The following is a 17,235-nucleotide window of genomic DNA, read 5'->3' as shown; positions in this document are numbered from 1 at the left end:
AGGCACTGAATTGTGCACACTGAAGAAGATTATGGCCAATCCCAGCCGAGCTTCTAGTTGATTCTTTGTGCATTTTCACTGACTTCGGTCAGTCACGGAATAGCAACCATTGATATGTGTAGTCAGTCTAAGCTAAGCTAAGTTGAGCTAAGCTAACAAGGGTTAAACATCCTCTACCTGTGTAAGCAAATTAGAAGTCATTCAGTTCTGATGCAGTTGGAAAGTGCTGTGGGAGGCGAGTGGGTGGTATGCGGGTGGAAGGAGGGTTCGCTGTAGTAGTTTATCAGAATGGTTTGACGGAAAACGAGAACTTTACGGTTTGAGTTGACAGATTGTTCTTCTCGGGTCATTTACAATTCACGAAGACTTATTCAAACAGACTCAAGTCAGAAAAGTTAACAAACTTACTTTATCAATCCTACGTGTTTCGCAGACGAAATTCTACACGTTCCGCTTTAAGCCAACTTTTTTTTTCACTTTTAGAACGTTTAATTTCCGGAATTGCAAAACGACGAAGGTGGGATTTTCCACTTTCGCAACCTAACCGCTACTTTGAGTAGTGTTTGATCCTTCGACCTTGACGCTTGCTCCTGCGGGGGCAGGCGATGAGGGTAGGATCAAATTTATCGCGCGTCGTTCGCTCAGAGAAATGAAAAAGCGCCGCGGATTGTTAGTAGTGTTTGATCTATTGATCGCGTCGCTTGCTTCTGCGTGAGCGAGTGACGAACACTTGTTCGGCTTACAATACGATTATCGAATTATTTCGCGAATCCGGTTAGGCGTGATTATATCATGGATAACATCACCAAACATTGGTAAATCCCAGATCTCTACTCTATCCCACTAACCCAATATCCTTTCCATGACAACCGTGGAGATGCAAAGGTGATCTCGGTCTCTAGTAACAACGGTAGTCACACTAACATTCCTTCCCTTCCCCGATGACCATAAGGACGTGGCCGGCGCCGTTATTGACTTTTAAATTTGAGCTCTCGATTTGTGCACATTGAAGAATGGTAAGCTAAGCCCAAGCCCCATTGATTAATTCCATGTGCAACTTCGATTGTTCTGGTCAATCACGGAGTAGCAACTACGAATTGTATGGTCATCTATGCTTATGCTAAGTTACACTCTCCGAATATGGTTCGATGAAAATCCAAACACTGGTGTGCATGCAACCGAAACAAAAGGGCCAACAACACATGCGAGTGTTACCAAAGCTTTACATTTTCCTTTGCAATCGAATGGTGACTCCGATCGCGAAACGTCAAAAGCACATGATAAACAAAAAAAAGTCGAGTCTAGTACACGACACTGAAGACGGCCTTACAGTTGAGGTCGAAATACGCGTATCTGTCAAAGGATACAAACTCTAGTGGAATTAAATGGTATAGTACTGAATTCGGTTTTTTCATCTACTTAAAAAAAAGCTGATCTCAGCTGTCTCATGGATTGCTTTATTCTTTTCAGAAACTTGTATACATTTTCACAAGATAAGAACTTTTAGTTGCGCAAAAAGCAAGTTAAATTAAAAGGACGGAAGCAAAAATTTTGATCATAACCAATTTTGAATATTTATTTTTCACTTCGAGGGTTTGCAACAATCTCAATGATCTGAATAGTTTAGGTGGAATACGGAAGATTATCTGAAGACGAACTAGCTACCGAGATTAGATGCGTTTGCATCAATAAAGAAAAAAAAAAAGTCTCAAATATTCATCGATGAACCAAGTAATATTTTCCATTAAGTATTTAACATTTTAGTTTTTTTCTCTCTAAAAAATCCTACTGAACCTAACGATATCTGCTGAATGTTGTTATAATTTTTTTTGTTACAATTAATGTTAATTGTTGAATATTGGTCCATTTGCTTTAAATCATTAAATTATGTGTAAAAAGCCCTAAGCTAAATTAACTGGAACCCTACAAAGGTATAAATAATTAAATGCTCCAAGCAGGGTAGGCAATCGTCACATTCATCACAGTGCGATGACGAAATAAAAATAGACATCGTCATCCAGTATAATAACTCTGGCAGGTCGTCGTCTCGTCATCCACGAAAGAATGCACGACGAACTTCAATCCAAAATTGTCAACGAGCAAATTTTTCTTCATTCCGCTTGCTGCCCTTACACACAAGAAGAAGGTGTTTACTGTATATTCGCTTGCTTGGCACCAACCAACGAATGCCATCACATAATTGCTTGTATTGGCAAATGCACTCGCTCTCATCATGATTCTATAATAGCTCTGTTGGTAAGCGCAAGGGGTTGACGATTCAGAGATCGTTTGTTCGAATCCAGTCTTGTTTTGTTATTTTGTTTTTGTTTTATTTTTTCCAAAAAATGCTCTTAATCTGTCGAAGACACGATGCATATTTTTAGTCGGCTCAGTGCTCCCGAACGAAGATTCACCCGTAATGAAGGAATCGTATTTGTTCGTCATGACGCCGAGTATATGTATCGAATCTCTGCGGCAAATCGTCATCCGACGCTGGTTGAGTAACGATGACGATGCTTCTTTTAGTTTCGTCGCCGACTTTTTCCATTTGACGGTGACGATTGTCTGCCCTGGCTCCAAGAAAGCAGATGGGTTGTTATGTGTTCAAATAGCTCGAAAGAAGGCAAATTTAGGACTTGATTGATTTGTGCATTTTATTGCTTCTCGACCCCAGACATCAACTTGTTAATCTCAAAGGGGTCGATTCAATATAAGGGTACCTTGTAGGAGAAGGAATCCTAAACAATATTCAGCTATGAAGACAGAACCACTGTCGACTAAAAGTAATAAAGCTTATTAAAACACTTGTATTTACGGGAATGACTCAAGGACAGTGTTGCCACATTTCTATCTGTACCGAAGGTTTAAAAGTCTTTTTATCTGTACCAGAGATGCTAGAAATCTGTACCACAACCAACATAATATTTTTAAAGAAATCATTAAAATACTCAGTTGACAACCGCTCGTCGTGTGTGACACAAGACAAATAGCTCTCGTTTATCAAGTTTTTCGTGATTCTTGTAGCGAAAAAAATTTGCTATCAACGCAAGATGCCTTCGCACAGGAAGGACACCCTCGTCATTGACTTCAGTGTCCTGCCCAAACGGCCCGTACTTGATCAGGTCGAAAAATTCGTTAAAAATATCGTAAAACTCGACATGGCCGACGTCAAGAACATTCAGATACACAACATCAAGAACTGTGTGTATGTTGAAATGAATGACGCTGGTGTAGCACCAAGACTACAAAAGCAGCACCATTTGCTGCACTACTTCACCCACGAAGGAAAGACGTACCACATCCCGATCTTTGTGGACGGGCCTACTACTACCATACGGATCCACGATCTTCCGCCACAAATGTCGAACACCATCATTACCGACCACATGCAGCAGTACGGCAAAGTAATATCCATCGAGAACGAGGTATGGAAGAATTATTTCCCAGGGTTGCCAAACGGCGTCAGAGTGGTGCGAATGAGATTGGAGAAGTCGATACCGTCGCGCATTATGGTCGGCGGCGAAAGCACATATGTGAGTTACCCGAGGCCAAACGAAAATACTTCAAGCAATCCAACAACATCAAATGCCCCAGATAAACAAAACAAAATCGACGACAAGCAAATCAATACCATGGATCCCCCATCGGTCCCCGCAGGCGCAACTGATATCGACGATAGCAACGACGATCGTGACAGCAGCGATGACGATGACAACGAGGACGACGAGATCGATGTCGGAAATAATAACACCGATGAGCATGACGAACGAACCAGTGAAACTGCAGAGACTGCGAAGAGAAGGTTGTCGACTGAAACGGTGAATGGAACAATAGATGAGAATATAGCAAAACGGTCATGCAATAAGGGAGGCCAGAAACTCGAGTCTGAATGGAAAGTATATCATACAAGATCGAGGAAGAAATAGTTCTTCGGAATGATAAATAAAATATGTAGTAATGAATTCTAATCGACACGAATGCACCATAGCGGTGTAAAGTGTCGCAAATAAAAAAAAAAAATAAAATAAAAAAAAAAATATTATACTAATTAATTTGGAAATTTCACATATTTTCCATTCAAATAATTGCTTTTATCTAATAATTGTTATAAAATTCTATGGAAAAAGTGTCATCCAATAATAGTTTTGAGGAAATTAGTTTAGAGTTTCACGCATCTGGCTACACAAATTTTAAATTCCACAAATCTGTACCAATCTGTACTTTATTGTGAAAATCTGTAATCTGTACCGTACAGAATCTGTACCAAACATTATCAAAATTCTGTACCTTTCCAGATAAATCTGTACTTGTGGCAACACTGCTTAAGGACCCAAAAAATTTGATATGTAACCTCGTCATCCCGTGGGGCTCAAATAGTGACATTCTCCATAAGTACACTCTTAAAATAATGAAAATTACTCTGGACGTAATTCTGGTTATGACTGAATGACAAATGATGTAAGTGATGGAACGACACGAAAACGTGTCCTTAAAGATGTATTGAACAAAAAAAGTAATTTTACATGTTAAAGAACACGAAAACAATGGACATTTCCCGAATCAGACATTAACGTATTTGAAATTCGACACAAATTTACGTCATTCGGCTCGCTTCTTTCATGCACATAAAAAAAAGACGTAAATCACATTATTTTTTGTTACTGTGTAGTATTGGGAACGTTACAAATGTAATTGTCTGCACGTGTAATTGCCTTAATTTATTATAATTTTTGTAACCATGTCCAACGAGAGCTAAGCCAAAAAAAACCAAAAAATCTACAAAAAAAATTCTCAATTGTAATCGATTTATTTTCACTCTAAATATAGGACTTAAGAAAAATTAGAATCCATAGGCTTATTTACACTTTTACCATACATAATATAATTGAAACGTACACTTTAATGGAAATTTAAATGATATGTCATGTAAACTTCAATCGTATGTCATGTAATCCAGCAGGATACTGTGAAATAATGTGACATATAACACACTTTTACAAGGTATCAGACATAAATTTATATGACTTCCTGTTTACATCGCATAAGTGAAGTTTACATGACGTGTAATCTTCATTGTTTTTTGCTAGGTGGGTCGTCCACCCTGATAGTTTGGGAACCTATGGTATTGATATGTGTTCTGATTCGCTTGGAGAAAATCGCGATGATGATTTTTACGAGACGATCATTTTAGCAGATGTTTCAAATTTTTCGGTGAGCATCAGCATAGTGGCCGCTTATGACGATAAAACCCATATCAAGTTTTTTAAATTAAAAAACAATGTTTTCAGATATTCCGGTTCATTCGTATTCAGGCCAAGTATTATCATACCCTAGGGAAAAAAAACATCGCTAGCAATCAATTAAATAACTCGAATCAAGCAATCATTAGCATTAAGCATTTCGCACAAATTCGTAGGTGGTACAGACATCGACCATTGTATGAGGGTTGCCTCCTTCCCGTCCGTTATCAAAGTCAGAAATTTGGGGCTAGCCTCTAACTCTTAGACATGATTGACGCATTCTTCAACAGTCAAGAGCTGTCCTGGCCGATTGTGCAACTTTTCCCCGAATGTCGTTTCCCCGAATGTCGGTTCCCCGAACGCCAGTTCCCCGAATGACCCATTTCCCCGAATGCCATTTCCCTGAATGACCCGTTTCCCCGAAAAGTGTAGCAGTTCAAATAGGTGCTATACTAGTTTTCAGTGGATGGATGGTAAATTAGAAAGAACGATAAGCAATCAAAAGAAAGAGGTATTTAGTCATTCTCGACTATACGCATGTTGCTAAAAATGCTGAGGATGGTAAAACTCGTAAGAATCGCTAATCAAATAAAGAAGGGTGCATATCAGATGACCAGTACGTTCACCCCCAGAAATATATAAAGCTATGACAAATATGAGTGCCAAAAACTTTTCGGGGAAGTGGGCTATTCGGGGAACTAGCATTCGAGGAACTGGCGTTTGGGGAAACGACATTCGGGGAACCGACAATCGGGGAACCGACATTCGGGGAACCGACATTCGGGGAAAAGTAGAACAACCGTCCTGCCACGTCCTTGCGAAAGCTTGGGAATGGGAAAGGATGATTGTTTGAACACCTACTTAAGAAAAATACAGAGAACTCTACGAGCTGCTGATCAAAACAAACTCATCGGAAAAAAAACTTGGAGCGAGGTAAACGTGACACAAAATTCAAATCGCAGCCGCCCGCGCGCACGGCTTGCTGCGATGTCCTAATTCGAATCAAGCAAACATTGGTTACAAATTAGCAATTGAATAATCCAGATTGGCATTTCGGAAGATATTTGAAAAAAAAACCACTTAAACCAGCCATATAAAATCGTCGATAAGCATTTTCCAGGAAAAAAAAAAGCAAACTAATAATTAGCATTACATTAGTGGTTTTCAAACAATTTAAAGCTTCGGTCCACTTTGAAGTTCTAGATTCATCTTGCAGACTCCTGGACATAGATGTTCTTGGATTTTGTTTCATAATTTTATTTATTTTTACAAATGTTCAAGATCTCAGAAAAAAAAAAAAACAAAAAAATTCATTCCACCTCAAACAAGCTAGTGGAGAGGTCAACTTAGAATTCAGGCATGCGTCTACCATATAAGACAGCCCTATGATGAAACTTCCAAAAGGATTATAAATAAATCTGCGATTACAATACGTCCACAATTAGTTGAAGGTATTCTACAGACTTCGTTAAAAAATTCTCCCGAAAATGAGCACACAGAACATTCATGAGATTTGAAGGATTTTCTCAATGATTTCACCTGAAATGTGCAAAGATCTCACCTAAAAGTTTAAAAAAATATTGTCAGGTACTCACAAGCACTACCGTTGGGAGAAGCTATAAAGAAACATTAATATGAAACAGTTGGGGTCAATTGTCGGATATGGAAAGAAATCGTTGAAAATCAAGCCAGAATCTCTCCTCAAAACTTTACAGATATTCCTATATAATCTTCGCATAAACCTATCACGGATCTGCACAAAAATAATTATTTTAAATCTCATAAAAAATACTGTTGATAGTTTTGAGAGGAATTCGCAAATTTTCTGAGTAAAAACAGTGAAGAATTAGGAATTACTTTAGTCCCGTCAATAGTTTGTTAGAGGAAGTGGATGATATCTACGAGGAATTGAGCCGAAAATATGATAGATATTTCTTTCAAATATGCCCAGAAACAATTCTAGTTTCATTTTCAAGCTGCACAAAAAAATGCAACGCTGATAAGATAAAATTAGGACAATGATTTTGTATCATGGCTTTGCGGACCCCCTGAGAAGTCGTCATGGTCATTTAGGGGTCCACGGACCGTCGGTTGGGAAACCCTGCACTACAATATAAGAAATTTTTCATACAAAATAAAGAAAACCTCTCATATTACTTAAAAATATACTCTATTTGAGCATAACTTCATGATAACTCAACCGATTTTAAATCTTCTTATATGATTTCGGGGCTATTTTAGTTGTTTCCAAACTGTTCATACAGCACATTTCACTAAAAAAAGATTTGACCAAGTTATTCAACAAAAATGCACAAAAACATAATTTTTGAACGAAAAGTGCCAGTTTATAAATTTTTGCAAGTGTAACATAATCATTAATGCTAAAACTGGTTTGCTCATTTGTCAAACCTTCAAAAGGGGTTTTGCAACCATTCTTTTTAATAACTGTGAAACAAAAATATTTTCGCACGTGATAAAAATATACATGCACTATTCAACTCGTAATTGAAACAAGATGTTTTATAAAGTTTAGTTTCTTAGACAAAATGCATTTTCTGGTGAAAAAACTTAAGTTATCCAAATAAATTTGATGTAAATGTAAATGTAAATCATGTTTTTTGGGTAGTTTTTGTTGAATACCAAGTCAAGCCCGTTTTCTGAAAAATGTGTTGTATGAACAGTTTAAAAGCAACTCGTTTGCTTCAAAAACATGTTAAAGTATTTGGAATCGGTTAAGTATTAATGAAGGTGATTTTTTTTAGTTAAATGAGGAAAAATTAGGAGAAAACCATTTTCAACTAGGACTTTTTTCGATCTTAGACAAAATAGATGGCCTACAAAGTTTTCATAAATTCAATTTTGAGGATAATTGTGCTAACAGTTTCTAAATTGGTAAGAAAATAACGACGTTATGATGACTTAATTGAAGGCCATTTTTTATAACCTGAAAATTAACCTTCAAGACGCTTGAACCACCTCTAAATCTTGATATTTTTAGTGATTTTAATTCATAACAGCACACGAAATTTTGATTTTGAGAACTTTTGAAAAATAATTCACACCCTACGTCCAGAATACTAATAATCTTATTATGTTTAGCAATGATACATTTCAATATACAGTGGTTACACTAGATTGTACCCCGTTTGGCATAAAGTCGTTTGGCATATGGTCGTTTGGCATAAAGCCGTTTGGCATAAAGTCATTTGGCATAATGATCGTTTGGCATAATGGTCATTTGGCATAATGGCCGTTAGGCATAATGATTGTACCGAGATCAACATCGCCGAGCCCATAGCAAAACATTTTGGTAGGTTTTCAATAAGCATGGTTTTCCTTCAGAGACTTTCCAAGCTATGAATGTCGAAAATTGTTGTGACATTAGAGAGCATTACTAAATAAAATTCGTAACGGGTCTGATGGAGGTTCTTTTCAGAATAATAATTTTCTCTACATCTCAGAACATAGAGTATCTTTGAGCTTGTTGCGATATACATATTTGAAAATATTAAATTGGCAAAGAAAGTTCACAGTTATTAATAAGAGGAACGCTCATTGAATATTTTGCAGCAGATCAAGCTCTGTTCCAGTTTGGACGTAACACTTGATGAAAATTACTTGATAAAAGAACGGAAAATTTATTTGCAAATTATTAAAAGCTCTATAAACCCATTATTACAGCATAATGCTAAAATAGCCTATATACGAGAGCAGATAATTTTTCGTTTAAAATATTTGAGGCTGCGACGCAAGAAAATTTTTGCACAGCATAACTCAAATGAACAACACATTTAAAATAAAAATATGTGTGGCAAAACTTTTGAACGATTCAATATAAATTTTAATTTTGAAAGTGTACGTCATAAACACCGAAGGGAAAGGAAATCATGTATTTGCAAAGAAAAACAAGTTATATATTGGCAGGTTTTAAAGTAATTATCATTCTAACAATTGCAAGAATTAATAGTACAGCAAAATGGTTAACATTTAACTTAACTAAATAATAAAAAAATAAAACAGTATAAATATAAAGAACAGCCTATTTTTAAAAGAAGGCAAAATTTATGATGAAACCAATAGAAGATTTCGACGCCAACAACGAAAAGACATCAAAAATTACGTTCAGAATCGTCGGTCCCCGAACGCCAGTTCCACGAAAAGTGGTGCAGTTTAAATAGGTGCTATCTGGGAGGGAGACACCGATACTACACACTAAATATGCCACAAACTTCAAGATAGATAGCTCGCCAATGATAAACAAGGCACGCTCAACCACCAGTTTCGTTTTGATGTGTGCCTTCGGTCTATCCGGACCAACATTGGAAAAGGGCCACATTTCTCTATGCATTTAATTTAATTTATTATAGGAAAAGAGTAAAAATAAGCATGTTTCACTACTGTTTTTTAATTTGAACCAAATATGCTATTGTGACATTGCGTTTGAATGTGTAGAAACTAAATCTTATCTGCTTTTTGGTCACCTTCAACAAAATGCAAAAACATGCTTTAATTAATTACGCGCTTTTATCATGTTAGTCCATTGTTTTAGTAGGCGGCTCACACTGACACTTCGTGACAGCAGAATCTCGGATCACCTTGACGCACACAAATTTCGTATTGGTTTCTCCCTCCTAGGGTGCTATAATAGTCTTTAGTGGCGGGAAAGTGAACGAGAAAGAACGATAAGCAATCAAAAGAAGGAGGTATTCTGTCATTCTCGGCTATACACATGTTGGCAAAAATGCTGAGAACGGTAAACGGTAAGCCAATTACATAAAGAAGGGTGCATATTAGATGGTTCGTTCACCACCCTGAAATGTATAAAATTACGTCAATTATGAGTGCTAAAAACTTATCGGGTAAATGGGCTAATCGGAGAAATTGGATATGCGGGGAACTGGCATTCGGAGAACTGGCGTTCAGGGAAACGACATTCGGGAAACCGTTATTTGGGGAAAAGTAGCAGAATCCATCGAAGTAAATGCAGCAATCGATGTCTCTTTTCGCTGATAACTTGAGCAGTTCAATGTTATCAAATGCCGCCGTTTTGTCAGTTGGAGACAATAAGATATTAAATAAATATATGTAGCTCCAAAGAACAGCCTATGTGTAAAAGAAGGTGAAATTTGTTTAAATTTTATATCAACAGTTTTTATTCCCATAATTACGGTTATATCATACTTAAAAAAGAAACAAAGAACGTTTGAAAGAAGGGTAAATTTGTGCTATCAAAATCTTCAGTGCAAAAATTTATTCCAATAGCGAAACTTAAAATAAGAACTAGCGGAATTTGGGGCAAGTGTGCCACCTTAAGCAAATTGTTCTCTAACTTTGTCTAAAGCTCATAAAGTCCACCAATTTATCCTCATGATGTTAGTTTTACATCTTTTCATAACCACTGTGCCATGTAAAAAGAAAATAATTTCAAAAAGTATTAGTTTTGGAGCTTCTCAAATATCATCCAAAAAACCTATTTTTCGACACTATGGGGCAAGTGTGCCACTCATATGGGGCAAGACGGCCACCGAATGAACATCGCATGTAATTCTACTTGTAATGAAATTTTCTTTATTTCCTATTAATAATACTTACAAAGCAGACGCTAATCGATAATTTAAAAAAAATAAGTTTACCGTAATAAGGGGATGCTTTATAACTGGGTTCAAAACATGCGTAACTCCCTATTACTCAATCCGAATTACTAAAATGGTTATTTTTGTCTCCATTCAATACAATATATGTATTACCCTTATATTACGGCGAATATGTATAATGTTAGACTAGATAAGCACTAAATAACGGTAAAATATTGATGTAGATATGTAAAACTGTACTCAATAAGCCGAAAAACGTATTGAATATTGAATATTTTGAGAAAAAATCACTTTAGGGGGCAAACATGTCAGTTATTCCCCTACTATACTTCAGAAACTACTACTGGTGCCTCATTTTGATTAATTATTATGATTTTGTTGATGATGTTTACATTTTTATAAATTTCACTCCAACAATTTGTGTTTACCAAATAGATGGCACACTTGCCCCAATAAGTATACATTTAAACCAAACTGGATTTCGTTGGTAAAACTAAATACTTTTTTCGTTCAAATGCCACAATAACTTACACGTTTGAACAGTTTCACGATGTACAGTACGTTAGAAAAATCTGTTAAACAAAATCTTATAAAAATAACAAAACAAAATCTTATAAAAATCCACTCAAATTTGGTTGTCTTAGCACAAGTCGCTGTAAATACGTGAAAAATTGAGCAATTTTCAACATATTTTGATCATTGTATTGACAAAGTCCGCTCATATTTGAAAGAAGGGTAATTTTTGGATAAATAATAAAATACAATTGGCAATAACTTCCCTGATATGCTTTAGTTTATTCAAGAGCATATGATTGTTAATAAAGTGTCATTATTTGTCAATTGACTCCAAAACAAGCCTGATATCATCAGAAAGATTCAATAGAAACGTAAAAACGAATGTCATGGTAAGAAATTATTGATTTCAGACTCATTATGCCAAACGACCTTATGCCAAACGACTTTATGCCACCGTTACACTATCATGGGTCACCCACTATTATGGGTCATTCGCATTTGAATTGCGTGTAGAATAGAGCGACTAATAATCGTGACAAGGTGATCCATAATAGTGTGGAGCTGTCTAAAATGGTCAATTGACTTCAATTGACGTCAATTGACTATTTGATGGATATTCCGGATTATTCTCGGAGAACCAAACGAGCCAATTGGCAGCTGGTAACGAGAATTTTAAAAAATAAAGGCTCGTCCCGGCGCTTAATGGATTAAGCAGTCATAATGTACCAATGCAGCCGGTTCAAAAATGTCCTATTTGAGCCCTAGTGGATCTTATTTCAGAATACCAGGATAGAGCCAATCCTTCATTTGACTCATGCCTTTGGACACACTTATACTGTTTTCCACCTGATGTCAGTTTCGTAGTGATTCATTTCGCAACGTTCATTCAATATGTAACTTTATTGAGATGCGAAATGAATCATTAGGAATTATTTGGCAAGCCTTATTTGATAAATTTGCAACTTGTGCTGTGAAGATCATAATTCTGCAACTTGTTGCGTACACTTTAATTGCGCAACAAATTGCACAATGATCATTTTTAAAGTAAGAGTCGTAAATTTATTCAACAATGCTTCCCGAGTTAATCAATTACAATGAGTGCTATAAAAATCGAGTTCTGCGAAGCGTTTCTTGCAACATTTTTTGACAATTTCATATAAGGTCACTTGAGGGTATCAGAAATCATATCAGGATTTATTCACCATTATATTACTTTTTCTGAATTTCATTACGTAACTCATCAGAGTTGAGAAATAAAGAAAATGGGGTCATGCACAAATTACATCACGCTCCAAGGGGGGGGGTAGGGGGTCAAGCCAAGCGTGGCATGCCTTACAAAATTTTCAAAGGACTCGTATAAAAAACGTGACAAAGGGGGGGGGGAGGTGGTCGAAAAAGTCGAAATTTAGCGTGACATAATTTGTGTACCATCCCAATGTTGCGTATTAGTACTTTCGCAATTGATATCAGTTTCGTTATGATTGTAACTACGCTGCACAATTCAGTGTAGGCAAGTAGGCCAGCATGTAACCGTAGCACCAAATAGATAAAGGGCTCCCATAATAGCACATTTGTATGCTAATTTTGGATTTCACACACTACAACATCAGGAAACGACGCTGATGTTCAACAGATATATCGTGTTTTTGGAATCGAACCAGACTCCTCCGCCAACGTTCATTTCGATTTTTGCGAGCTAATCTCATCCAGCACCGGCCATTGCCCCCAGTTTTGAAAACCCCATATTAGTTGCTCTTCCGAGAAGACTATAAATTTCCGCGCCCGAGTTCGTGACCACACGGCAGAGCGGAAGATTTCCCGAAGAAAAAGTGGAAAATTATGCAAATTAGAAAATGATTAAATTTATCCTTTTTTCCCCCAGTCCATCGCGACTAGCGTCGAACGAACTGACTGAGGACTTTTCGAACCTAGCCAGCAGCTCAGTAGCCATGGGGATGCGGAAATGGTCCAAGTGAAGCAAATTATTTTTCAATTTTCACACTTCTTCGGAGTAGGAAACTGAAAGCATAAGGCGAATCATGGTCCCCGAAATAGAAATTTCATTTCTGTTCCATTCTTTTTCCGCATTTATTTGAAACCGGAACGAAGTCGTTTAAATTTCAAACTAGAGAAAACGAGATTCGCGTAATTGAATTCAGAATAAATCTATTTACGCCTACTTCTTTGTCGGTGTGCAAATGAGATTTCCCATAGCGCTCCGACTTATCCGGAAGATCAAAGCAAGCGTAGCCGTGACTTCGGGTGTCAAATTCGAATAATATAGCGATTATTTTAATTTTCCTGTCTGCCAGTCTGAACGAGAGAGAGAGAGCTTTCAATAGGGCACAAAAGATGACATATATTCCATCATTACACACCGTGAAATTGACTCGCACCTAGAAGCAGACATCGATCATAAAGCCAGCACTTCCGGTTGAGTTAGGCATGAGCTTGCACACGTTCCTACATCTGTCATATGCACTCCTTGTTCAGTCCTCGGAATCCCCGTCGTTAATATCGAAGGAAGGCGGATTCACGGAGCTTCTTTTATCGATGATATCAATGTAAAAAATAGACATCAAAACTTTAAACGACAGTTTTTCATATGAGTTACGCCGTTTTGAAGACGTTTGAGGGCTACGTAGCACTGACATAACTGAAAAAATTTAAGCATGCTTTCCGCATGTATTTCATGTTACTGAATGCATTCAAGACAATATTGGGAACTGAAATTCAACGAATATTTACTTGAAAACTTTCGGCCTTTTTTTGACAACAACGTTGAATGAATCACCGTGGGATTCCATTACACGACACGTACTCTCTAAGTTGGAACCCGGGGACAAGAAATTTTCCATCGTGATTCGATATCATCACGCCACGCCACCACGCCAGCAGATACAGTCAGCACCTGCTCTCGGTTGCCGGGAAGCGGATTCTGACTTTATCATTCTCAGTAGGCGAAGCGTGTCATATGTGTGTCACTTTGGCAAAAACACGCCTTCTGTGATTCCCTCGGTAGACGCAACGGGGGATCGAATACGTGCGTGCACACAGAACGACATCCAGACGACGAATGTCAAACTCAACCATCAGGCCATCATCAGGCAGCGCAGTGGGGTAGTGTCGTGACGATGAAGTATTTTGCGCCATCAGAGGATTCTCCTTTCCACGGATGTTCGACCGAGTGAAACAAGGAAATCACTGTTTTCGGTTCGGTCCGATATGCTACGGGTGGGTTTTCTCCCGAAATGGGGTCGTGACACGATAGCACTATTGCACGGCAGTTCGATTCGCTAAACAAATTTACCCGAAAGTGTACCACTGTTTCATTATCCAATTTTGCGTTGTTATTTGCGTGAGCCAAACGCCATTACCTGACAGACTTTATAGTAGGCCATGTTCACAGAGCCATCAAATTACCAAAAATATTACAAAAGTGATGAATGACGGCAGTACAACAATTCCAATGAAATGTTTCAAAAAATCTGATGACACGGTTCAGAGTACACAGTTCAATTCATAAACAGTGGAAATTTGGTCCCAGTCCGAGAGGTGAAGCGAATAAAATTATCCTCGCATCCCTTCCGGGTAGGCAAACGGAACAGAACTGTGCCTCCAAAGGTTCCGATGCCGGGAGTTTGAAATTTTTGCAATTCATTGAACTGGAATTGATAATTTAGTGGCGCGCTTGGATTGGGCGGTTGCGTTTTGCGGGAACATTTGCGCGTTTTAGATAAAGAAAGGACGGTGAATCAGTTTTGTGAAAAATTTAATTAGTGGCTTGGATATCGGTTATGTGCTTTTACGCGTAGTTTGTTTAACGCTAAACATTTGCATTAACTCACGATGTGACTGCCATACTAACGAATTGATTTCTGTCTCAATTAACTTTGAAATTCCTCCAAAATTAATGATCTCAACTGTACTTTACTTACTTTAATTTGCTCTCGATCACTACCTAGGACAGGACATGACAGCTCAATTAAGATTGCCCTGCTGTTTTTCAGCCAATAACCTTGACAATACAAAAGCCAGTGCTACCTTTTAAAGAAATTCTTGTGAACATATACAAATATCAAGACTCGTTATTTTGTTGCTTCTTGCTCGTTTTATATATACTGTGCAATAGAAGATGCTAGCTTATTTAAAAAATGGTGGTAGGTCATTTGGCATAAAGTCGTTTGGCATAATAGTCATTTGGCATAATGAGTCTGAAACCAAGAATTTCTCAAGATGAGATTCGGGCTCGTTTTGGAGTCAATAATTGACAATAATTGATACAAAATGTCACCTCATTCTACAAACATATGCTCTTGAATAAACTAAAGCATATTAGGAAAGTTATTGTCAATAATATTTTATAATTTATGCAGAAATTACCCTTCTTTCTAATATTTATTCTTCTTTTGAGTTCCGCTATTGGAATAATTTTCTGCATTGAAGATTTTGATATATTTAGCACTAATTTACCCTTCTTTCAAACATTGAATTTTTTTTAAATATGATGTAACCAATTATAGGCATTAAAACTGTTAATTTGAAATTGAAACAAATTTCACCTTCTTTTATACATAGGCTGTTCTTTCAAGATTTTTTTATTTTTTTAGATATTTTTTTAGATTTTTGGTAGACTGACAAAATGGCGGCAATTGATCCGCTCAAGTTATCAGCGAAAAGGGAAATCGATTACTGCAGTTACTTTGATGGGTTGTGCTACTTTTCCGTAATGTCGGTTCCCCAAATGTCATTACCCCGAACGCCAGTATTCCGAATACCAGTTTCTCGAATATCCTGCTTCAACAAAAAGTCCACTTCCCCGAAAAGTTTGTGACACTCAAACTTGTCGTAACTTTAAACATTTCAGAGTGTTGAGCGAACTGACCATCTGTTATGCACCCTTCTTTATTTAATTGGCGGTTCTTTCGAGTTTTACCGTCCTCAATATTTTTGCCAACATAAGTCTAGCCAAGAATGACAGAATACCAGCTTCTTTTGATTGCTTATCGTTTTTGCTCGTTTACCTTCCAGCCACTAAAGACTATTATAGCACCTATTTAAACTGCATCACTTTTCGGGGAAACAAGTCATTCTAGGAACTGGCATTCGGGGAACCGACCTTCAGAGAAACGACATTCGGGGAAAAGTAGGACAAGAGTTATGATACTGAACGCAATTTTTGATGTCTTTTCGTTTTACTATGCCGCAATAGTTTTTGGCGTCCAATCTTCTATTGATTTAGTCATAAATTTTGCCTTCTTCTAAAAATAGGCTGTTCTTTATATTTATAATGTTTTAAATTATATTATTTAATAATGAATCTTCAAGCTGTTTAGAAGAATACCTATAAGTAGATGGAAAAACCGAATTTAGTACTATACCATTTAATGCCACTAGAGTTTGTATCCTTCGCAAGATACGCGTATTTCGACCTCAACTGTAAGGCCGTCTTCACACGACACACACGAGTCTAGTACACGACACTGAAGACGGCCTTACAGTTGAGGTCGAAATACGCGTATCTGTCAAAGGATACAAACTCTAGTGGAATTAAATGGTGTAGTACTAAATTCGGTTTTTTCACCTATATTATTTAGTCAAGCTAAATGTTTACCATTTATATATTTCGCAATTCTTGCAAGATGTGCTGTTAAAATAATAATTACTTTAGAACCTGTAAATATTCAACATATTTTTTTGCAAACATAAGATCTCCTTTCAACATATGCTGGAAAAATATTATTTCAAATATAAATTTTCCCTCCTTTCGAGAATAGACAGCGTTTTTGATGTACACTTTCAAAATCAAAATTTATATTGAATCGTTTAAAAGTTTTGCCATATATATTTTTTTTTAAATGTGTAGTTCATTTGAGTTATGTTGT

The sequence above is a fragment of the Aedes aegypti genome, chromosome 1, assembly GCF_002204515.2.
Source record: "Aedes aegypti strain LVP_AGWG chromosome 1, AaegL5.0 Primary Assembly, whole genome shotgun sequence".
Classification (NCBI taxonomy): domain Eukaryota; kingdom Metazoa; phylum Arthropoda; class Insecta; order Diptera; family Culicidae; genus Aedes; species Aedes aegypti.
This window is presented reverse-complemented; position numbering follows the sequence as displayed.